At 35.3% G+C, this 26,258-nt stretch overlaps 1 pseudogene; it reads left to right on the plus strand.

The window, feature by feature from the left end:
• The first annotated feature begins 746 nt into the window (after positions 1 to 746).
• Positions 747 to 25,490, plus strand: LOC132419247 (protein SSXT-like; annotated as a pseudogene).
• The last annotated feature ends 768 nt before the right edge of the window (positions 25,491 to 26,258 follow it).

The following is a 26,258-nucleotide window of genomic DNA, read 5'->3' on the forward strand; positions in this document are numbered from 1 at the left end:
GGAAGTACCTGTAAGGATTGTCTGTGCTACTGAAGAAGCTAACAATAACAGAAGTAATTGATTGATACTATTATCTTTCAGTACTTTTTAATACTTTCATGAGATTTCTCTAAAAACTTCATGTTATGAAAAGTTTGTATCGCTTAATGAACTGTTCTTTTTACTAGATAAAATCTATCATGGTTCTATTTCTTCATTGGTTTCTAGGAAATTCAGCTAAGTTTGTACTAGTTAACAGTGACTTTACTAAGCTGCTGGGATTTTCTTAGTTAGTTGACTCATGTTCCTTTATCCTTGGTGTTATATCTGAATGCCTTATTATGAACTGCTTAAAACTCTTGATGAGGACAGATGTACACTTTTGGTAAGTAAAGAATCCTATTTGCTTTAAGTGGCTATTTAATAGGTGGGTGAGCTAAGTGAATTTACTGGAATACAGAGTTTTTTTTTCTTGCAAATAAACCATTAATAATACATTCAAATGAGAGCTGTAAGTGGTCTAGTTTGAGAGTGAATGGTTAAGGAACAAGTAGTAAAATGTGAGCAGTAGATGATGAAATATGAACAAGAAAATAGGCTTATCTATGTGGTTTTGTGGTCACTATAACAGAGATGATAGATGAAGTGAAGAAACTTCTTGAATTCTAGGATTTTATTATTAGAGTGATGATGTTACATAGAACTGTTTTCCTGGGAGATATTACATGGGAGAAGTATGATTTGACTTCAAAGAAGAGGTACACATAATGGTTAACAGCATGTCTTTAGAGTTCTCACCGCCATTTCCTAGCTATACAACTTTAGGTAAGGTTCTTAATGCTTGTACACCTTAAGTTTTCTTACTTGTAAAGTTAAGTTGATAACAATACTTCATGTTTCATAGGGTTCGAGGAGGATAAATAATAGACATAAAGCTCTTAGCTTGGGCTTCCCTGGTGGCACAGTGGTTAAGAATTCACCTGCCAATGCAGGGGACATGGGTTCGAGCCCTGGTCCGGGAAGATCCCACATGCGCAGAGCAACTAAGTTTGTGCACCACAACTACTGAGCCCATGTGCCATAACTACTGAAGCCCGCACACCTAGAGACCGTGCTCTGCAACAAGAAAAAAAAAAGGCTCTTAGCTTAATGCCTGGCCCATAATAAGTGCTCATTAACTGTTAGCTGTCATTTTTAACCTTCACTTAAAATAATTCATAGATTAATGTTATGATTTACAGAGTTTTAGTGTATTGGTTTGCATCTCAAGATATGAATACATATGCATGTATATAGAATTTTAAAAATTATATAGTTCTAAATTCTTCACAGATTATTTGAAGCTTATTTTTTTAATTAATTTTTTTTTCTTTTTTGGCTGTGTTGGGTCTCCGTTGCTGTGCAAAGCTTATTTTTATCTTTATAGTTGAGTCTTAAAAAAATTCTTCTTTTTGAACAGTAACTTGAGAAAAACTAAGTATTAACTGTCTCATTGGAGCAAAGAATTCCAGTAATGTAAAATACGGTGATTTGGGAATATTTTACATGTGTTTAAGATATAGGACATGGTTTCCATAGAATATCTGTTAGGGTGTGAAGCTCAAAATGGAAAGAAATAATGTGGTGATGTACATTTGTTACATGTCCTTTTAAAACACTTTTACAAAAACGTATTATAATTAAGACATTAGTAGGATGTTTGTACCATACTTCTTAGTTCATCTTAGCATCAGAATGATTTATGTAAAAGATAAAGAGTAACCTTTAAGCATACAGTAATGTGTGAGGTCACTATTTGTAGAAAATTATTTTAATAGACTTATTTTATAATCTTCACTCTGTAGCACAAATTTTTAGAACTTATTTTGGGGGTAACCTTTTGAGATTTAGCTATCTTATTTCCACTAGTATCTCAAGAGATAACATACATTTATTTGCCAGTGTAGCATATTTCATTATCATAAGAAAAATAATATGCTTCCTAAACAATCAGAATTGAAGTCAAAAAAATTTTTTAATGGTTAAGGCTTCAAGGGAAAAGATGAAAAGTACCATGTTTTAGCAGTGCTCTCCTCCTCCATTCTCTGCCATTTTAGGATTGGTCTTGAATGATGTCAGGGATCCTTAGAGGGAGAGAAGTGACAGAGGATAAAAGAAGGGTGGTAATTGAGCTCTTTGGGATTGGAAGTGCTGACAGTCCCCAAGATAAAGCACAAGTGGCATGGTCTTTTCTATCTAGGGCTTAAACTAGAATTACTTTTCTCCTTTACAGCAGAGCTTGGAATTTTGTTGTTATTGTATCTTTTGGGATTTTCCCCCAGCTATTGTGTTTTTGCTTTCTTTCTCCTTTATTTTTAATTTTACTTCCAGTGTATATTATATGCTTTAATTTTACAGTTATCTTCTGTTAAGACAAGAGGTCTTTAATCAGTGATGGAGAAGAAAGACAAGGCAAAACCTTCATTTACTAAAAATGAATTCTATAAATGGCCAATCATGCTGCCTAGTATATTATGAATGGTATTCAGTACTTTATTATATATAAAATACATTTTAAAAATTGTAACCTTGGGCTTCCCTGGTGACGCAGTGGTTGAGAGTCCGCCTGCCAATGCAGGGGACACGGGTTCGTGTCCCGGTTCGGGAAGATACCATGTGCCGCGGAACGGCTAGGCCCGTGAGCCATGGCCGCTGAGCCTGCACGTCCGGAGCCTGTGCTCCACAACAGGAGAGGCCACAACAGTGAGAGGCCCGCGTACCAAAAAAAATAATAATAAATAAAATAAAATAAATAAAATAAAATAAAAATTGTAATCTCAGTTAAAGTAGTTAGTACTTTGGAACTTTTTAAATTGCATAATTTATTTCTGAACTACTAAATTTGCTATAGCTTCAGTAGAGGCAGTGAAGAACAGTAGAATAAATGTGCTTTTGAAATCAAACTTGAGTTATGCCTGATTCCCACTTGATATCTATTAGCTTATATGATCTTGATCTTTGGATTCTTTGGCTAAAAACTTGAAAATTAGTATCCTTACTTTTGGTAGTTGTTAGTGATTTACATTAAATAAATGTGAAAGCATGTCTGGTAGTGTTAAGTGCATTCTGTGTCAAGTTCTCTTCCCCTCCACTCTCCACTGAGCCACATTATCCCTACTATTAGGAGTTTATTGTTGAAAAAAGAAGTCCCAGAGTAACCTTTGAAAGGTTTACATTTATGACAAAATTAGAAGGAAAAAGGAATTTGAAAAGAAGTAGAAGAACAGAAGAAGGCAAGTAGGAGAAAAAGAGTTAGCTCTGATAAAATACTTCTTTAGTTAACCAGTTCTTCAAACTGGAAAAGAGTGAGTTCTTTCTGCTTACATTGTTGCTGCTATTGTTGCTATTGCAACATATTTAAAGAGGTGGGTATGTTTTGTTTTGAATTTTTATATAAATAATGAGTTTTTGGCTCATCTGGGCAGTTTTACCTATAAAATTTTCTAGTTCTTTGCCTTTTGTACTTTCTTCTTAAATTTTCCCCAAATCAGTAAAGCGGGGGAGTATGTAGCTCTTTAGGCAGTAAACTGGGAGATGACTCATACATACTTCTCAGACAGTAGTGGTTATAATGGTAGAATGATGATCTCCCCATACCATAACTTAGCCTGGTGAACCTCTGAAGAGCTGCTTACATGTTTACATGACAACACAGAACTTTATGGCCATTGTTCATTATATCATGTGATATATTTTTACTGTTGCCAATGTGATACTATAGCAGTGGTAGTTGGGTTACCTCGATATTACTCACCTTGGAAACCGCATAGTTCTGATTTCTAAGTCTATGGCTTATTGTAGTTCTCTGCCTAGGTGTTTTTGATTGTGTGTGTGTGTGTTAGAGCTTATTAAGAAGGATTGTATAGTCTTTTGATTTCAGGAAGACCTTTTTAGTTTATAAATCTTAAAGTTGGAAAAAGGAAAGAAGACCCTTAAATTTTTGTTTTAAAATTGTTTATGAAATTCCACCAATATAAGGAATATATTCATAAATGTTTCCCTGTCTACAATTATATAATGACTGGGCATTGAAAAGGGGAAAAAAAATTGGATACACTGAAATTAGATTTCTTTCCATTAGTTTGACTACTGCTTTGCTGTGTGATTTTGTGGTTTACTTTGTTTTGGCATATGTTCTTATGTAGCATAAGGATTCTATCTTTCCTAGAAAGATTGCATAGATAAATACTACATAGTACATAATAAAAAATATACACATTCAGGATGTTCATATATTGTATTCACTCTGTTTTTTTAGAAATTGTTACAGTATTCCTCCAGTGGAATTCAAATCAGCTACCATGGATTACTTGTTTTCCCTTGTTTGCAGATTATTTTAGGCATGTGAACTGTAGTTCAAGGATTTGTTTTTATTACTTGAAGTCAGTTTATCTTGCAATATTATATAGTTTAGGGATTATATGATAAAAGATTTTTGTATTTCTCTTAAGATGTTAAAATTATATTCAAAAAATTACATGCATAATGTTTTGTCTGTTTTCAGGTCCAGTGATGCACCAGCAGCCTCCTTCTCAACAGTACAATATGCCACAGGGAGGTAGGTAGCATTACCAAGGCCAGCAGCCACCTATAGGAATGATAGGTCAAGTTAACCAGGGCAATCATATGATGGCACAGAGACAGATTCCTCCCTATAGACCACCACAACAGGGTACGATTCCATTTGGAAATCCATTTTAACAGTAGTCGAAAGGCTTTAAATTTTAATGAACATTTCATACAGGCAAAGTCAGAGCTTTTTGTTTCTTGATTTTTAAAAATCATATTTTATTATTTTTCTTAAAAGTAGTGGGTATAGTAGGTACAAAGTGTCACAGAAAGTGGATATGAACTTCCTGGTTTATAGTTTTCTTTTATTTATTCTTTTCTGGGAAAAGTTTACATCAAAATTTTATATCGAAAGCTTACTAATTTACAGCAGAAAATACTGTTTTATTTTTGAGAAGTTACTAAAAATATATGATCAGAAACAAACCCTAATTTATTTCAAACTGCTGTAATATCAAAATAAAAAGGAAATTAATTTTCTTCCAGTTTGAATCTCTTTTTAGGAAGTTAATGTTTGCTTTTTTGAGTTGGTATTGTTTGATATTGCATGTATGGTCTTAACATTAATTTTTGTGAAATGTGGTGTGTGGTGTTGCTGTGTGTTTATGTATGTGTGTGTATACGAATAGTCAAAAGTATCTGAAATACCTCAAAGCATGGGAGGGGAATCTACAGAAATCATCTCTCATAACACCAGATAGACGGAAAGCCTTTGAATGACCTGAAGAACAAATTATTTACATCGTGACTGGTTGTGGTTTTTCAGGCCCACCACAGCAATACTTAGGCCAGGAAGACTATTATGAGGACGAGTACAGTCATGGTGGACAAGGTCCTCCAGAAGGCATGAACCAGCATATTACCCTGATGGTAATCTCTCCTAATGTTAACTTTCCCATTTTCTATCCCTGCCCAGTATTAATGTGGGTAGCTACTCAAAATATTCTAATCAGAATGAAGAAACTAAAAATGTGTTTCTTCCAAATTTAGAAACACTTCAGTAATCTAAAGCAGCAATGGTAGCATTTGTTTATAATCTATCTTAAAGTATATTTTGTTTGGTTATTCCATATTAGTACTAGCAGGAATCATGTTCTGTCATTGGAATCCTTTCTTTTTTTTTTTTTTAACGTCTTTATTGGAGTATAATTGCTTTACAATGGTGTGTTAGTTTCTGCTTTACAACAAAATGAATCAGTTATATGTGTACCTATGTTCCCATATCTCTTCCCTCTTGCATCTCCCTCCCTCCCACCCTCCCTGTCCCACCCCTCTAGGTGGTCACAAACCACTGAGCTGATCTCCCTGTGCTATGCGGCTGCTTCCCACTAGCTATCTACCTTACGTTTGGTAGTGTATATATGTCCATGCCTCTCTCTCGCTTTGTCACAGCTTACACTTCCCCCTCCTCATATCCTCAAGTCCATTCTCTAGTAGGTCTGTGTCTTTATTCCTGTCTTACCCCTAGGCCCTTCATGACATTTTTTCCCTTAAATTCCATATATATGTGTTAGCATATGGTATTTGTCTCTCTCTTTCTGACTTACTTCACTCTGTATGACAGACTCTAGGTCTATCCACCTCATTACAAATAGTTCAATTTCATTTCTTTTTATGGCTGAGTAATATTCCATTGTATATATGTGCCACATCTACTTTATCCATTCATCCGATGATGGACACTTAGGTTGTTTCCATCTCTGGGCTATTGTAAATAGAACTGCAATGAACATTTTGGTACATGACTCTTTTTGAATTATAGTTTTCTCAGGGTATATGCCCAGTAGTGGGATTGCTGGGTCATATGGTAGTTCTATTTGTAGTTTTTTAAGGAACCTCCATAGTGGTTGTACCAATTCACATTCCCACCAGCAGTGCAAGAGTGTTCCCTTTTCTCCACATCCTCTCCAGCATTTATTCTTTCTAGATTTTTTGATGATGGCCATTTTGACTGGTGTGAGATGATATCTCATTGTAGTTTTGATTTGCATTTCTCTAATGATTAATGATGTTGAGCATTCTTTCATGTGTTTGTTGGCAGTCTGTATATCTTCTTTGGAGAAATGTCTATTTAAGTCTTCTGCCCATTTTTGGATTTGGTTGTTTGGTTTTTTTAATATATAAAAGAGGATCCTTTTATATTTGTAGTTGATCATTTGAATCAAAGCAAGTGTTACTGATTTACTTTTTTAAATAAAATCTTTATTGAGGTAATTCATATACCGTAAAGTTCACCCACTGGTTTACTTTTATGCATTGTATAAATATGAAGAGAATATAGTTTTGAGTATTCTTCCAAATTTCATCATGTTCATTAATGTTGCATATGTCTATGCACAGAACTATGTTTATATACATTAGCATTTGCACTTGAGAAAGATTTTAGAGACTGAATCATATCCATAATATAGCTGTTTATAATAGAGTTAGTAGAATAGAAAGGCATTTGGAAACCAGATTTTAACTTTACTTATTTATGTTTATTTTTTAGTGGGAAGGTGGCTTGTGAAAAAGTGTTCAGTAAAAGATGTACTGTGCTTAGTAGTAATACAAGCATACAAGCAGGCTTTCATCATACAGTTCCTTGTTTTCCTGTATGTTTGAAAACTTTATGATACAATGTTGAAGAAAAAATAATACAAACAAATAAAATTGATCATATAGAGGTGGTTAGATTTTTCTTGTTTGGAAGGAGTTGCCAAAGTCTTCATTTATATTGAGCTCCCTTGATGTATTTAAGGTAAACTGCTTAACAGAAAACTTGGGCAAACTAAGAACTTCAAGCTAAAATGTTGAGACCATTTGACTAGAAGGTAATGTAAGCTAGCAAGAAGATATAATTTGGTGTATTTAAAAAATAATTTTGTCCACCACTTTGTATCAGTGTATAAAGCATAAGTCATATAGGGACATTGTTTTTTTCCTGCAAAGATTCTGGTTATACAAGCAGAAAAAACACCTGTAGAATTTTGCACACAAAATCTATGTTTGTTAGTGGCAGTGATATGTATGGATAATTCTGGTTAGAAAACAACATTTTTTTAATGTTTTACTTGCCTTGAATTATTTAGAATGTTGGGTTATTTTTTTCTTTTTCCTTTCACATGTAAACATATTTTTTTAAATGAAAAACTTTAGTTACATTTATAGACTATAGATATTTTAAAGAAATGAACTCTAGGTTGTTAAATATTATACACTAGGAAGTCTGCTGAAAATAAATGATTGTTTTGTTTAATTTTAAAAGTACATTTTAAGTAATTGAGTTGAATTTAACACTTATTTTGGTCCTGAGTATTTCCTGAAATGTGAAATTTGTATTGTTATAAATATGAACTTTCTATTCAAAATAGAGATGTTATTTTTGTAAATAGAAGAACTTTAAGATTGCTATAAATAATTCATTTTATTACATAATGGAATTTTAAAATTTCAGTGGTATCATTTTTGCATAGCTGTGTATTAATATATCTGACATTTACATAGAGTATTCCATTTATAATAACAAATAATTTTCTTAAACAGCATTGGATATTTTGTTATTATATTTAGATATTATGTCAATAAATATGTAGATTAGGGGTTGGCAAACTTTTTTCTGTAAAGGGCCAGGAAATAAATATTTTCATCTTTGCAAATCATGTGGTTGCAGTCTGAACTACTGAACTCTTGTGGTAGCATGAAAACAGCTATAGAAAATATGAATGGATATGACTGTTCCAGTGAAACTTTCTTTACAAAAACAGGCCACTGGCTGTGTTTAGACTGCAGACCATAGTTTGCCAATCCATAATACAGATATTTATGAGGTGGTTTGGGAACATTGGAATACTAGAGCAATGAGTATTATATTTATTCATAATTATATTCCTCCTTACTTAATTAGGTATTTTTCTAAAATTTAGTTCAGATTTTACCTAACTGAAAAGTTATTTCCTGAGATTTCTTTGAGCAGCTTAGTTAAAAGGACTAGAGTATTGATTTCATTAAAAGTCTAGTCAACTTGCGGGTGTAAATTTATCGTGCCTTAAAATTAAAGGTGTACTCTAGCACTTAACACAGTATTAATTTTATGAAGGTGTATGTTTATGATACTCTAGAAATATTTTCTAAAGGCTCCTAGAATGGCAGGATTAAGCAATATATTTTTGCATCTGAAAATACTTTGAGATACATATACTTTAAACAAGTTAATAGAAAATGTGAAAAATTTGTTTCAGTTTCTTTTAGGGGAAAAAAACTTATGGAGCTCTTTTATATTTTGCATTGTTTTAGCATATGCTGTGGAATTGGTGACCAGAAGAACAGGTGTTTGACAAAATATAATTGCCTCCTTTGTTCGTTTTAATCTAATTCAAGTAATTTACATGTGAAAGTCCTAAATGCTTTCATTCTCTTTTTTTTTTTTAAATTGAAGATAAAGGTTTTTTTTCTTTTCCCTCCTTGATGAGGATTGTCAGAGTTAAGACTAAGTGTAATGTTTCTAAAACTGATTTTTGCTTTTAAAAAAATTTGCACGTTATCTCAATATGAAAACAATCACATTTGGTAAATATTTGGCTAATGCAATTGAAATTATTTTTTATGTATTTCCATTTCTTTTTTCAATTTTATCTGAAAGTTTAAACATATTTAGGGCTTTCACTCAGTGGCCAATAACGTTTCTTCCTGTCTCTTGTCCAGTTGATGTAGGTCATAATAATTACGGTTATCAGCAACCGTTGTATCCTGAACAAGGCTACGATAGGCCTTATGAGGATTCCTCACAACATTACTATGAAGGAGGTATCTATATACCTTCACACACATACACATATATATCTGCTTCTACAGGAACGAAAATTCTTGCATAAGGCAACTTCTACCCACGTGAAAACTAGTATTCTCATAGAATACTAGTTGCTGGTTGTCTTGAAAGTTGCAGGGAGCCTAGAACAATCAAAATAATTTCCTTACAAATATTTAAAATGTATAACCATGACTTGCCATTTCTAACAACAATAAAAAGACTAAAACATTTTAAAATAATTTTTTCCTCAGTGGAAATTTTCTATTTGAACATAAATCCATCAATCCAACTTTTTTTTCTTGTTTGTGTTTACATATGTATAATTTTATGTATAAGTTTAGTGCTTTTAGGAAACAGCTTGCTGATCTTGTGTAGCTAGTGTGTGCTCTTGTAGCTGTCTTTAATTTTGTCTTTTTTATTTTATTCAACATAGTCATGATCTTATGACTGTGATGTTCCAGTGAATGTAATGCTCTAATGGAGAGACGCTGAAAATGCTGCAGTTCAACCTTGTACAATTGGCTTTAACTGCAGTTTGTTTGGCTGAAATCCTTCCGTTTGGTTTGAGTTTTTTTCTTTGTTTTGTTAACTTTTAAAAATCAATATGGCATTTTATTTTGTTCTTGTGTTGTTGGCTATGCATCTTAGAGGAAAAAAGTTAATTAAGCAAACTTCTCAGTTTTTTTTTTTTTTCCTCTTCTCCAGTTATCCTGTAGAGAATTCACAGTATGGCCAACAGCAAGATGCTTACCAAGGGCCACTTCCCCAACAGGGATATCCAGCCCAGCAGCAGCAGTACCCAAGGCAGCAGGGCTACCCAGGACAGCAGCAGGGCTATGGTAATGGCTTACTGCAGTTTATTCTTGTCACCAAAAAATGCGATGATTATTCTTTCATAATACAGAAGTGGATATTTAATGTTTATTTTTCTAAGAACTATTTTTGAAAATTCACAGTTTTAGTTTAGCTTGTTACTGGAGTGTTTATATTTAAAGTGTTGTTCTTAAACTAGTAATCCATTTAAAAAGAAACATAAACTAGAGATGATTCATTGACCAAAGGTAAGGTATGTAGTCACTCAAAATGAAATCCTTAATGAATTCTTAAACCTATTTGGCATCCACAACCAGCCAATAGCTTTGTATGTGCTTGGAAAACTGATGAGTTGAGTGATTATTAACAACATCTACATAATCTGCTTGGCAAATTTGTTTCTAAAACTAATGACTGTTACCATGAAAAGTAACATTGATCTTTTAGTGTACAAGTGAGATCTATTTGGAACGCGTAAAGAAAACGTCTTTGTCATTCTCTGTTAAAATAGCAGTTTACACATTCATAGGAATATATTTATTGCAGGTATGTATCTTACACTTTGGGAGAAGTATAGCCATCTTTTCTTATTATATACTCACTATGATGTCTACTAGTTGGCTATCTGACTGTTAGATAAGGAGAGGGGGGGAATAATAAAGACCTGATATCTCAGTCTTAAATTTTTGGCTTCTATAATAACTATTTTAGATATAGCAAAATATGATTCTTATGATAGGAGAAGTAGCTGCTTAATCTGACATCATCTCTTGCTAACATGGCCTCTTTTTTAACATTAGTAATGTCTTATTATTTTTATTCATTGGTTTAAACTCTGCTGTTATTATGGGCACATCTTTCCACCTGTGATAGCAAATCTAAGAACCAGGATCAGGCTGAAATTCTCTTGCACCTTCGACAGAAGCATTGGAATTCAGCCAGGTATTGGGTGTCAGGAATTTTCCCCAAAATGATCAGTTCTGGTTCCCAAATTCCAGCTATGACTTTAGAAATACTCCATGTATTTCTTCTCTTTACAAAGGGAATTTCTTGCTCCTCTCAAATGGCATTTCCATTTCATGACCATTAAATATTTGTACATTGAATAAATAGAGTATTCTGGTTTTATTGTGTTTGTATGAAAACAAATATTATGTGGATCAGTAAGGTAAGTTTATTGATTTAAGAGAAATATTATTTTCAGTGGAAAGAGAGAGTAAAAGAAATTTAATGATTTTGGCTTAAGTAGTTAATGCTGTTTTTTCAGACATCATTGGGCACCCTAAAGGAGACGTTCCCATTTTGCTTATCTATAGGTTTCAGCTGTCAGACTTGCTTCTAATAAAAAATACAGAGTTTTAATAACTGGATGCATAATAACTAAATAAACAAAATAATAGACTGGTGGAATTTAAGCTTGAAAATTTCTTGTTCTCTTTGACATTTTTCTCTGCAGTGTTTTTTATGGCAGAATTTGAATGGCTGTGATAGAAAACATTTAAGTATCAAAGCTTTTCAGCTTATGCTTTATAAAGCATTCTTTACAATAGACAGGAGTAGAGTTTATGAAATAGACGTATTTGTTTGGCAAGCCAAATTAGTCCCTTGTCATCTCTGGAAGTTGAAATCATTCATTTATATGGGTTAAGTATTAAAGGTGATTGGTACACAGAGTGTAACTTTTGAATCATGTTTTTTCCACTTACAGCGTGTGGCTTTTCAAGTTTTCTTTAGTTTCTGTTTGAAAATATTGTGATAATGAGATTTTCAGTGCAGAACATAAAGCTTTCTTTTGGTGATTGCAAAGGCAAATCTAGAAATTACATGTAAAATCACTCTTTGTGATTCTTTTAGTGATTGCAAGTATAAATCTTAGTGTTATACAGCTGTAACTATCACTGATTTCCAAACTTTATTCAGAAATTACTTCACTATTTCAATTTGAGTCTGCTCCTTGCCTTTTCTTTTCACCGCTTGCTTATTATACTGGTTAACTTCCTACTAGAGGTATAGATGATTTCCTTAACATCATGGACTTAATTTGTTTTACAACTCCTGAGTCTCTTTTACTCATTTTGACATATAAAATCTTAATGGCTAACACATAGCACAATAGTTATACTGAATCAGAGCATCTTGGTACATTGTAGTGTCCTTAACAGTATTTTTACTTCTTATAACTTTCAGAATGTATTTCAAAACGCATTTGAGAAAAATCGAGATACCAGACTGCAAGGGAATATGGTAACATCTAATCTTAAACCGCTTCTGGAATTCTAGGGACTTACTGTATTTTCTTCTGGGCTCTTGTGTGTGCTGATTATCTTACAGGTCCTTCACAGGGTGGTCCAGGTCCTCAGTACCCTAACTACCCACAGGGGCAAGGGCAACAGTATGGATGTTACAGACCAGCCCAGCCTGGGCCACCCCAGCCCCCGAAGCAGAGGCCTTACAGGTATGACCAGGTGAGTTACCCAGGTGGCCAGGACTGCCCTGTTGTTTGCTCACTCTCGATTAGGTTGCATGTTTCTCAGCTGAAGATTCATTTTTCCCACCTCTTGTTTATAGTGTTAACTGAAAAAAAGTGGTTACTTACTCTTGAGTCTTCTTCATAGAACTCTAACACAGTTAATCATCGTTGCTGTAGCCTACAAAACATGGCGTATCTCTAAACGCCAGCATTCGTTCATGTTCGTTCATTCATAGTCTCTGCCTGGGCTTTACCCCCTAGACATACTTCCCTTCGCTATCCCAAACATTATTCCATGTTCTGAAGCCCTTAATTTCTCTGATGTCCCTCATATTTATGTTCAAGACTCTGCTTTGACCTATTGAAATGTGGAGTCCATCTGAGGCAGTGCTCTTCCAGGCTCTCATCTTCACTCCAGCATATTCAACCCACTCCCCTCACATGCACGATATCTCTTCTCTTTAAACTCATACTCACCTGTCTCTGTTGCCTCCTTCCATACACATATCCATTATCTCAGATATTAATCATCTTTCTTTCTCCCCTGTTATCTTTCCTTCTACTACCTTCAGATATCTATAAGTGCATCTCGTCCTAAGATGACTGTATTCTCTTGAACCTCGTGTTAACTTCTTTTCATCAGTAAATTTCTCAGACTTAATAATCTGTACCAAAATCATTGTTCTGTGAATCTTCTCATACATACTCTAAATTATTATTAAAATGATTTATTATGTTGGCAGTTTTTTTTTTAATTGACTTCAGGTTTGTCTGATGACTTTCTAATGAGGAGAATCTGATCTCTTCACTGCTTAAGCTACCTAAAATAGGTTACTTTTTAATGTTAGTGTTCTAGGACCAGTGGGGATGATCTGGTTTGAGAAACAACGTGTATGCAGTGCTGATTAGACTCTAAGGCATAAGCAGCTCTCTCATCGATGCTCTCTCAAGTCTACAATCCCCTGTACTGACACGTTCTAGTTAAGTGGAAAAAATAAAAGAGGCTTAAAAGTATGGACAGGACTTCCCTGGTGGTGCAGTGGTTAAGAATCTGCCTGCCAGTGCAGGGGACACGGGTTTGAGCCCTGGTCCGGGAAGATCCCACATGCTGCAGAGCAGCTAAGCCTGTGCACCACAGTTGCTGAGCCCGTGTGCTGCAACTACTGAAGACCGCATGCCTAGAGCCTGTGCTCCGCAACAAGAGAAGCCACTGCAATGAGAAGCCCGCCCACCATAATGAAGAGTAGCCCCCGCTCGCCGTAACTAGAGAAAGCCCGTGCACAGCAATGGAGACCCAATGCAGCCAAACATAAATTAATTAATTAATTAAAATTTAAAAAGTATGGACAGATAATTAATACTAAAAAAAAAATACACTAGAACTAAATCAAAGGAGTAGGCAGAAGTTTTATCTAAATCTTAAAAGTAAAATAAGTGTTGACTAGTGAGTATCTAAGGAAAAGATCCCTGAGCAGATAAAATGTAGGCTCCTTCACATTCACAGGTTAACTGCTGAAAAGTGGTCCTATACTCCCTAATTCAACAAAGATTTATTAATTTTCTGTGTGTGCTGGATACTATATTATGTCCTAGATGAGTAAAATAGACCTGGTCCTTATGGCTTATGGAGAGACTATCTGGATCTTCCTTGACTTCACTTTAGCATTTGACACCTGCTTCTGTCTTCATTCTTAAGTGGTCTTCTTTAGCTTCTATATTACTGTACTGTTTTGTTCCTCTTACATTTTCAGTGATTTCTTCTTTATTTTTTACTTGTTTCTCGTCTTTCTTTTCCCCAGATATCAATCCTTGGCTTAGTGTTTTTCCCAGTCTCTATATTCACCCTGTCTTACATTTTCAGTATCCTTAGCCTACTCTTCTCAACCCAACTTCAGCTTCATTTTTCCAGCTGTGAGCAGAACATCTCTCTTTGGATGTCTTGTCATTTTCCTCAGCTTCATCATTTTATCTCTAAATTAGCATATTTCTAAGTCTCCTAAACTTAACATCATTCCTTAAGCAAATGTTTCTCGAGCAACATTTGTATGCCAAGTACCTAAGATGGGGCTATATTGAGAAATAAGATCGACATGGACTCTGCTTTTGTGAACTTAAGTCTAGGTGGGAACAGACAAGTAAGCAGATGATACGATATAGTGTGAGAAGTACTTGGATGAGGAAAGGCAAGATTTTTGTGGAAGGGAGCTCCTAACCCAGACATGTGTTCCTTGGGAAGTATTATATAAGTGCGAGAGCCCAAGGATGAGTAGGTATTAGCCAGCTGGTTGTGGAGGAGAGAAGGATATTCTGGTCAGAAAGAAGTACACTCACAAAGGACTCATGTTAAGATGTGTGGCTCAGTAAAGCAGGAGTGCGGGGAAGAAGAGACAAGAGTGGAGAGATGAATTGGGGCCAGATTAGGAGGGCTTTTATAAACCATGTTGGGGAACTTGGGCTTTATCCTGATAACAGTGTGGAGCCTTTAAAGTGTTTTAAATGATGTATCTAAAGTATATAGCAGTGGCTGGTATATATAATAGATATATAATATGTTTCTTCTTTTATCATGATAATTATTCCACCCTTTAAAGTTCTCAGGAATTTGGGGACTATACAGTAGAAAAAGACCCGTGATGTTGGGGTAGTTGCCAGCCACATCTTCTTCCCCATTAGAAAAGGCTATGAGGAGGGGACCATTCTAGATACTCTAGTGTTAGTAGCCGTCCCACATCTATCTCATGGATTCCCCCAACCCAAACACCTGTTGGTTTCTTCGTTTTAGGGAAAGTTGTTCAACTCCTCAAGATAGTTAAGGCAATGGAAAAGAAATCTAATTATAGTGGTGTTTAGGCAGGTGACTCTTGTGGCAGTATGCAGGATGAATTAAAAGAGGGGCATTGAGAGAGAGTCCTGTTAGGGACTGCGCTCCCTGACCCCGGGTCAGTCTTTCCATCTCCATGAACAGCAGCTCAGTTTTCCACTTCCTCAGGCAGAAAACCTGGAGTCATCCGTGACTCCCTTCTTTTTGCAAATCAAACATCTAGTCAGCCAGCAAATCTCATCACCTCTTCCTTCAAAATACATGCTGTATCTATAGTCATTTTTTCACAACTTCCTGCCCTTACCCAAGTCACAATCATAACTCTCACTCATCTGGACTGTTGCACTGGTCTTCCTGCTTTCCTCTTGACTCCTCTACAGAATGTGCTCCTCACAGGACCTAGAGTGATCTTTAAAAAACATCAGTCCAATTAGGCCACCCCTCCGGACATAACCGTGTGGTGACTTCATTCCCGCCCAGAGTAATATAATGGCCTAGAAGGCCATGCTCAGCTCATGTCCCCAGCCCCTACCCCACCACCTCACCTCTGTATTTATAGCCGCCTTGATTCATTCTGCTTCAGTCACACTGGCCTGTTTCCAGCATGTTTCTCCCTCAGAATCTTTGTATTTACCGCTCCCTCTTCTGTTGTGTCTTTATTTGCAGTCAGTTCAAAATATTTTCTGATTTCACTTTTGATTTCATCTTTGACCCAAGAGTTATTTAGAAGTGTATATAGTTTTTGAATATTTGGGGATTTTCCAGGTAGTTTTCAGTTACTGATTTCCCATTTAATTTCATCATCTTGATAGAACATACTTGGTATGACTTGAATTCTTCTGCATTTATTGAGACTTCTTTTATGGCTCAGAATATGGTCTGTGGGGATGTTCTGTAAATGTCAATTAGATCAAGCTGCTTGATAGTTGTGTTCAAGTCTCCTATGACTTAGCTGATTTTCTGTTCTATTAGTTATTGAGAAAGGGATATTAAATATTAAATCTCTGGCTATATCTGTGTGTTTGTCTATATTTTCTTGCCGTTCTATTCATTTTTACTTCATGTATTTTAATGTGACTTTTTAAAATTTTTTATTTATTTTATTTATTTATTTGGTTGCATTGGGTCTTCATTGCTGTGCACAGGCTCTCTCCAGTTGCAGTGAGCAGGGGCTACTCTTCACTGCGGTACACGGGCTTCTCATTGCGGTGACCTCTCTTGCTGCAGAGCATGGGCTCTAGGTATGAGGGCTTCAGCAGTTGTGGCGCATGGGCTCAATAGGTATGGCTCGCAGGCTGTAGAGCGCAGGCTCAGTAGTTGTGGTGCATGGGCTTAGTTGCTCTGCGGCATGTGGGATCTTCCCGGACCAGGGATCCAACCCATGTCTCCTGCAGTGGCAGGCGGATTCTTAACCACTGCACCACCAGGGAAGTCCCAATGCTACATTTTTAAGGTGCATATGTTTTAGGGATTTTTATGTCTTGATTAATTTTCTCCTGTATCATTATGTAATTACTTTCTTTATCTCTGGTGATATTCTTTTCTCTGAAATATGTTTGTCTAATAGTAATATTTTCTTTGGATTAGTACTAGAATGATAATATATTTTTAATCTTTCTTATTTTTAACACATTTGTATTTTTAAGTTGTTTAATGAAGGCAGCGTATACTTAGGACTTGCGGGTTTTTTTTTTTTTTAACACAATCTATCTCTGCCTTTTAATGGAGGGAGTTTGAACATTATGTTTAATGTGAATATGGATAATGGTCAAGTCTGTCATCTTGATATTTTTCCTTTTTGTCCCTTCTGTTCTTTGTCCTTTTTCCTCATTTTCTGTCTTATTTTGAATTTTTTTCTGTTTTTAAAAAACGGTTTTCATTAAGATATAATTCACATACCACTCATCATTTTAAGATGTACCATTCTTTTTTTTTTTAAGTATATTTATTTCCCTCCAAACACCCAGCCCTAGGAAATAGCTGATTTACTTTTTGTCTGTATGGATTTTCCTATTCTGAGCATTTAGGCTAAGTGGAGGCATGCATATGTGGTGTTTGTGATTGGCTGCTCTCACTTAGTATAATGTTTTCAGGGTTCATCCATATTGTATCATGTATCAGTACCTTTAAGTGATATTATACCACTTCATATAAAGTATAATAGTTTACTTTCATTTCTTCTCAACCTTTGTGTTATTGTTATAATTTCCACTTCTACATATGTTACAAACCCCATAGTATGTGGAATTAGTTTTGTTTAAAATATCAATTATCCTTTAAAGATACTTAAATGATAAGAAAAGAGTCACATATTTACTAATGTACTTACTGTTTCTTGTACTTTTCATTCTATGATAAATCCATATTTCCATCTGGTATCATTTCCTTTTGCCAGAAGGATTTCCTTTTAACAGTTCTTGTAATGCATGTCTTCTGGTGATAAACTGTTAGTGTAATTTTTTTTTCTGACTGTTCTTAAGATTTTTCCTCTTATCAAATTATTTGAGTGTTTTCTTATGCTTGGGGTTTGTATAGTTTCTTGAATTTGTGACTTTATGGTTTTCATCAAATTTGGAAAAATTCTGACCAAATATTTTTCCTTTCTCTACACCTGTACCCCTATCTCTCTTCCCCAGACTCCGGTTACTGTGTATTTGACCGCTTAGAGTTGTGCCATAATTCAGTGATCCTCTGTTTATTTAATTTTTAAGTCTTTTTTTTCTCTCTGTTTCATTTTGGGTAGTTTCTGTAGCTGTGTTTTGAAGTTCAATAGTCTTTTCTTGTTCATTGTCTTACCAGCTTTTAATCCATTCCCAGATGTGTCTCATTGCAGACACTGTATTTTTCATCTGCAGGTGTTTGATATGGGTCTTTTTCATATCTTCCATGTCTCTGCCTAAAGTTTTGAACATGAGGAATACAAGTACGTTAACTGCTTTAATATCCTTTTCTGGTAATTCTAACATCTGGGCCAGTTTTGATCTACTGTTTTTTTCCCTCCTCGCTTTGGGTCATATTTTCCTCATCCTTTCCATGTGCAATGATCTTTGATTAAATGCCAGAAATTGCAAATATTACTTTTATGTTGTTGAGTGATGGATATATTTGTATTCCTACAAACATTCTTAAGTTTTGTTTTGGGATGCAGTTTAGTAATTGAAAACAGCTTGATATTTTGGGGATTGCTTTGAAGATTTGTTAGGCAGGACCAGACAGTGTTTAGTCCTGGGCTAAATATCCCCACTAGTAAGATAAGACCGTTTTGGGTACTCAACCCAGTGTCCTGGAATTATGAGGTTTTCCACTCTGGCTGGTGGGAATAAACACTATTTCCATTCCTCTGTGAGTGCAGGAATTGTTTCCTCTAATCTGTTGGGGTGTTTCTTTCCTTGGACTTGGGTATTTTAGTTGCATGCACTTGCATGTCAGTGCTATGCTGAATACTCAAGAGGTTTCCTCTGCAGATCTCCACAGTGCATTTCTTTTCTTTGTGCATTTTTTTCCTCTTTGGTACTATGGCCTGTGAACTCTAGCTCCTTTTCTTCTCTTCAGACTCTAAGCTTATCTTCTTACCTCAGACTCAGCCTTACTTCCTCTCCATATGCTGCAGTGTGGAAACTCTCAGTGCAGTAAGATGTAGTAATAAGAGTGCTCGCCTCATTTGTTTCCCATTTCTCACAGATTGCTGTTCTTTGTTACCTTCTGTCCTGTGTCCTGAATACAAGTATTTCATATATTTTTTGTAGTTTTGGGGTTTTTTTTGGCCGCGTTGGGTCTTCATTGCTGCGCATGGGCTTTCTTCTAGTTGCGGCGAGCAGGGGCTACTCTTCGTTGCGGTGCGCGGGTTTCTCATTGTGGTGGCTTCTCTTGTTGCAGAGCATGAGTTCTAGGCACATGGGCTTCTATAGTTGTAGCACGCGGGTTCAGTAGTTTTGGCTCGCGGACTCTAGAGCGCAGGCTCAGTAGTTGTGGCGCACAGGCACAAGGTGGCTTCTGGGATCTTCCCGGACCAGGGCTCGAACCCGTGTCCCCTTCATTGGCAGGAGGATTCTTAACCACTGTGCCACCAGGGAAGCCCTGGGTGTTTTTTCAGGCTGGAGTATAAATCTGTCTTGACCAGAAACCTACTTAATTTTTAAAAAAACAGACTTTTTTCCCAGCAGTTTTACGTTCACAGCAAAATTGAGAATAAAGTACAGAGAGTTTCCATTTACTCCCTACCCCAACACATACATAGCCTACTCCATTATCAACATCCCACACCCTAGTGGTACATCTGTTATAATCAATAAAGCTACCACCCCAGGTCCATAACTTACATTAGATTCACTCTTGGTGTTTTACAGTCTGTGCGCTTTGACAAATATATAATGACCTGTATCCACCATTATAATATCATACAGAAGAGTTTCATTTCCTTAAAAATCCTCTGTGCTCCCCTTATTCATCCCTCTATCCTTCCTGCTGATCTACATAGTTTGCCTTTTCCAGAATGTCATGCACTTGGAATCATGTAGTATGTAGCCTTTTCAGATTGGCTTTTCACTTAATAATATGCATTTAAAGCCTTCTCATGACTTGATAAAGTGTTTCTTTTTAGCCCTGGATAGTAGCCCGTTGTCTGGGTATACCATTCATTTATTGAAAGACATCTTGGTTGCTTTCAAGTTTTGGCAATTATGAATGAAACTTCTATAAACTTCCATGAGCAGGTTTTTGTGTGAACATAAAATTTCAACTCATTTGGATAAATGCCAAGGAGTGAGCATGATTTTTGGATTATATGGTAATAATATATTTAGTTTTGTAAGAAACTGCCATACTATCTTGCGTAGTAGCTGTACCATATTGTATTCTCACCGGCAATGAATGAAAGTTCCTGTTAACTCCACATCCTCATCAGCATTTGCTGTTATCAGTGTCCAGAATTTTGGCCATTCCAGTAAATTTATGGGGTATCTCATTGTTGTTTTACTTTGCATTTCCCCAGTGACATGTGATATAGACACCTTTTCAGTATGCTTACTTGCCATCTTTATATCTTCTTCAGTGAGGCATCTGTTCTGATAGGGTTGTTTTTTGATAGGGTTGTTCATTTTCTTATTGTTGAGTTGTAAGTGTTCTTTGCATAGTTTAGATAACAGTCCTTATCACTCGTGTCTTTTGCAAATACTACCTTGTCTTCTTGGCTTGTCTTCTCATTTTTTTGACATTGTCTTTCTCACAGTAGAAGATTTTAATTTTAATGAAGTCCAGTTTATCAGTTATTTCTTTCATGGATCATGCCTTTTGTTTTGTATCTATAAAGTCACTCCAAAACTAAAGGTCATCTACATTTTTTTTCATGTTATCTTCTAGGAGTTTTATAGTTTTCTATTTTACATTTAGGTAAAGGTCCTATTTGAGTTTATATTCTGAATGAAGAAAATCTTAATTGTTAAGATTTGTGTCTAAATTTCATTTTTTTGTATGCGGATGTTCAGTTGTTCTAGCACCATTTGTTGACAAGACTATCTCTGCACTATTGTATTACCTTTGCTCCTTTGCCAAAGATCAATTGACTATATTTATGTGGGTCTATTTCTGGGCTCTCTATTTTGTTCCATTGTTCTATTTTTCTGTTCTTTCACCAATATCACATTGTCTTGATTGCTGTAGCTTTATAGTAAGTCTTGCAGTTGAATATTGTCATTCCTCTGACTTTGTTCTTCTCCTCCAATATTGTATGGGTATTCTGGGTCTTCTGCCTCTCCATATAACTTTAGAATTATTTTTTTCAATATCCAGAAATAACTTGTTTGCTGGGATTTTGATTGGGATTGTGTTGAATCTTTACATCAAGTTGGGAAGAACTGACGTCGCGACAATATTGATTTTCCTATCCATGAACATGGAACATCTCTGCATTTATTTAGTTCTTTTATTTCTTTCATTAATTTTTTAGTTTTTCTCATACAGTTCTCTCTATATATTTTGTTAGATTTATACCTAGGTATTCAATTTTGGAGGTGCTTATATAGATGGTATTGTTTTTAATTTCAAATTGGACTTATTCATTGCTAGTGTATAGGGGAATTTTCTGTGTTAACCTCGTATCCTGCAAACTTGCTCATTAGTTTTAGGAGTTTCTTTGGTTCTTTGGTATTTTCTACCTAAACAATCATGTCATCTGTGAAAAAAGACAGTTTTATTTCTTCTTTTCTAATCTGTTTACCTTTGTTTCTTTTCCTTATTGCATAAACTAGGAATTTCAGTACAGTGTAGAAAAAGAGTGGTGAGAGGGGACATCCCTGCTTTGTTCCTGATCTTAGAAGGAAAATTCATGAAATATGGTGTTAGATGCTTTTATTTTTTCAGGATAGCATTTATTTTCATGTGACAGATTATGTAGTTATTGTTTATTATCATACCCTCTTCCCCTAGGATGTCAGTTCTTTAAAAACATCACCACATCTGTTTTTTTTTTATCACTGTTGAGTCTCCATCACCTAGTAGAACACATTGAGTAGTCAGTAAATACTGGTGAGTGAATATGTAGGGCCTTCACTTACTAAATTTGAATGGTGATTGTAAGAATAGAGAAAGAAACCCCTAAAAAGTACTGGGACAGAATACTTTTAAGAAAGAAAGAAATTTATTGCTCAGTCTAGGGACTCTTCTCCCCATACACTCCCTAGAAAATCTCATTTATGCACATGGTTTTAATTTACCATGCTGTTGACTCTCAAATCTCTATTTCTAGTCTGACTTTCTCTTCTGAAAGTCAGGTGCCTAGTAGTCATCTGCACTTGGAAATATCATGTCAATTTCACATAACCAAAACGAATTCATAGTTTTTGTACACACACATTCCTCCTTTCTATGCTTTCTCTTAGAGAGAGGGGCACTACTGCCAAGCTAGAATGCCATGTGCCACATTTGATGTTTAAGTCTTCCTCCCTCTCCCCATCTAATAAATGACAAAATCTTGTTAGCCTGACTTCCTTCAACATTCTTGAATCCATTCACTTCTCTCTGACCACTGCCTTATCTTTGTTTAGACCATTAACATCTCCTAAGTTCATGATGGGATGAAGGAGCCTCCCATGCTGTCTTGCCTCCTTTTCCATTTATTCTTTATTCTAGTCAGGGGAATTTTGTAATTTACAAACAAAGAAGCTGAAGAAGAGAGGGAGAGAGAAGCCGAGGCTTAGAGAGTTGGAGTGATCCACTCAAGATGATGGGTAAGCAGGGCCGAGCTGAGTGGCTAAGACCCAGGGACTGGGCCCTTCACGATGCCCCTGCCTCCAGCCACACCATCACTTTGCAGAGTGCTGTCGTGCTTTTCTCCTTGAGCAACTGTTTGAAGCAGAAATCATGATTATCCTCACTTGTTGGATGAGACAGTCAAGAAATGGAAGGTAGATAGCTTGCCTCAAGGACAAGAAACTGGTAAGTGGGAGAATTAAAACTAGGCATTGATTTCTGCTTCCCAAACCCATACTTTTACCCTGGAATTTGCTAACGGTCGCAGATATACAGTAACTTTTTAGGCTTGCTTGTGATTTGATTTTGTTCTAGCAAAGGGATCCGGTGTGGGTCAAGTTACTTATATTCTCAGTGCTTCAATTTCTTCATCCATAAAATGAATATCATATTTACTGCACAGGTAACAGATGGACACAAAACACTTGTTACAGTGTTTGACACATGGTACGAGTTACTGAGATATATAAAGAGTTATTGAGATATATTGTTATTGAGAATATATTATTGAGATATATTAAGAGTCGGCTATTGTTGATATTAGCCAGACTTCTCATATCCATTACTTCAAACTCTGTGTTAACAAATAATCAATATCTTCTAGTCCTGATTTTTGTATATTCTTTTTTACTCTCCAATTCCCTAAGTATTTTTTTACCTATTTTTCTCCATTCTTTTGCTTTCGCTGTTTCTTCTATTTGAAGTGCCCCTTTTTCTTTTCTCTGCCATTCAAATTTTACTGTTTTCTTAAGGCTCTCACGGTGTCTGAAATATTTTTCAAATTACTTTAGCCGCAATAGCCATTTCCTTTCTGAACTCTTGTAGACCTTGTTCTGCAATTATACTTTATTTGTAAGTCTTACTTTCCCTGTTTTTCAAATTTATTATGGTGATGAGCATATAGTATTTGCTCAATAAATGTTTGTAATTGCTTGAGTATCGTATTTGGTGTACATTATTGAAGAAGTCTTATGTGTCAGACACTCTTCAATACTTGAGGCATAAGAATGGATAAGACTTAGTCCCTATCATCAAGTAATTCATGCTATAGTAGATATATTATAACTTTTATTTATATAGCACACCAGTTCTTAACCTCTCTTCTGCTTTCACATCATTCATAATATGTGCAACTCGCTTTCATCATTAATATCTCATCACACATACTCACTGTGGGAGCGTTTCCTTCCAGCCTTGAGGCTTGTTTATTTATACTTTTTTATAATTTTTGAAAGCTCTTTCTCACATCCTCTCTTAAGTGTCCTAACAAATAAATGAGGCAGAACTAGTGTAACCTTAAACAGAAAGAAAATTAAGAGCCAGAGATGGGTATGTTACAGTCCCACCTTATAGGTGAAGAAAATCTCAAAGAGCTTTCCTTGGGCTCAAATGAAAAGGCAACAGTAGAGTTGGGACTTAAACTCAGTATTTAGATAATGTGACAATTGAACAGTAAGTTCCTGTATGCTAATCATTTCTTATTTTAAACTTGGTACTATAGGAATTTTTCAACAAAGACAGCAAAAAGAGAAGTGTCATGAATCCCTGTGTACCCCACCAACCAAATTCAACAGTTATCGGCATTTTACCAATGTTGTTTTATATACCCGCACCCTTTGAGTATTTTAAAGCAAATCTTACCTACAGATATTTCAGGATGAGCATTGACTTTAAATTTTTCAGAATATAAATATGTAATATACATCAATATTTTTTAAATACTTTAATTCTATTTATAGTGCATTATTCCATTATATACAGTGGTATTCAACAGATTTTGAAGTATAGCTTACTTCTGTGGAATTGTAAACTTTTAAGGTACTATTTCTTATTGCACAGAAGGCTTTCAACTATAGAATACTTTCTTGATATAAAATAGTTAATTTGACTTAGAGGGGGATATTTAGTCAAAGGAAACCGTTAACTGATTATGTGCCCAAGTGCTTTTATAAGCATCTATTTTAAACACATTTAAGACATTTTTGTTATTAAAATAAATTTTTTCTAGTACATTCCTCTTTTCTTCTGCCTTTCTTCTCTTTTGAAGGAAAAGACTTTCCTTCTTTTCTCCAAAAGCTAGCCTTAACGGCTGTATACTGGACATTGTTTACCTCCCTTGTAGAATTTTACTTCATTCATTACCTCTTTTATACCTGTGCTTCATTTTCTTTCCCTTCCTGTCAGCCTACAGGCCCTTCAGGTCTACCTTACTAAAAGCGACAAAATCAAAAACAGTCTTTCTTTGATTTTATGTACCAGCTGCCTGTCTGAATACCTCTGAGAATACCTCATTGGCCTCGGGAAAAGGCCCAAATTCCATAGTGTGGCTAGAAGGTTCTTTTTCCTTTATCTCCCAGATATCTTTCCATCCTTGCTACTTATCCTAGATAACCTTGGTGTTAATTTATGTCACTATAATAATCTAAACAGTCACAGACTTGTCGTACTAGAATATAATTGACACACTAGTATATGCTATGCCAGTATTTAGAACCAGAACTTCTCACTCATTCTTGATTCAGTCCAACCATCTAAGTTCTCACTCTGATAGGTGCTGTTCTAGGCTCATAGACTTTGAAATCCATTTGCAGTTGACTGTAATATCAGAATAAATTACAGAGATACTCTGTACCTAAATATTATATGTAACGGGTTTTGTTTGTTGTGATTGTAGTTGCTTTTGTAGTATGACAGTGTTAAGATTGATTTGTAATTATATTTTTAAATTTATGTTTTAGGGACAGTATGGAAATTACCAGCAGTGAAAAGTACTTACATTCCAATAGCCAGAATCTGTTAGCAGCCATATTGTCGCCTCAGCACTGTGGACACCTCCCTGTGAAGAGACCCTTCCATTCCATCTAGTTTTTGGAAAAACCTTGTGGATAAGTGGCTGTTTCATCAGTAAACAGCCTTTGTGGCTTAGTTATAAAAGGTTTTAGTAGCGCAAAAATACTCTTGATTTCACATGTCTACTCTAGATGGCAACATTGGACAGAAAATAGAATGACATAATCAATTTGCAATGATTTCAGAACAGTATTTCAAATGGACTCTTACAGACTGAAAGGTGTGAACAGCTTTGTGTTTATGAAGGTTAAAGGAATTTAATACTTTTCCACAGATTCTTTTGTAAGGGGAAGAGGGAAATGTACACTTTTTACAGCAGCAATATTTTGTATATTATGTTTATTTCATGTGGTGAATATGCAAGGAGGTACACTACACACTGGACAGAATCAGAAGTCCTCTGTTAATGGGGATTGGATCATGGTGGATGCTTGACTGTTTTGGTCTCAAAGTGGTGTTCTGTGAAGCTGAATGTGAAGGAGAAGACAAAGCACACCATATGTCCACTGTTATGTTCTTTAGAGAAAATTCAGATCCCTTTTATGTGTTAGATAATCAAGGGCACTCTGATACAGTTTTAAGTAAAAAGACATTTTTTAAAAGCTTTCCAGTTTTGTGGGTTAAAACCTTTTTATAAAAGATCATTTATAATACAGTTTTAAAATGTGAGGCAATAAGAATTA

The sequence above is a fragment of the Delphinus delphis genome, chromosome Y, assembly GCF_949987515.2.
Source record: "Delphinus delphis chromosome Y, mDelDel1.2, whole genome shotgun sequence".
NCBI classification, from domain to species: Eukaryota; Metazoa; Chordata; class Mammalia; order Artiodactyla; family Delphinidae; genus Delphinus; species Delphinus delphis.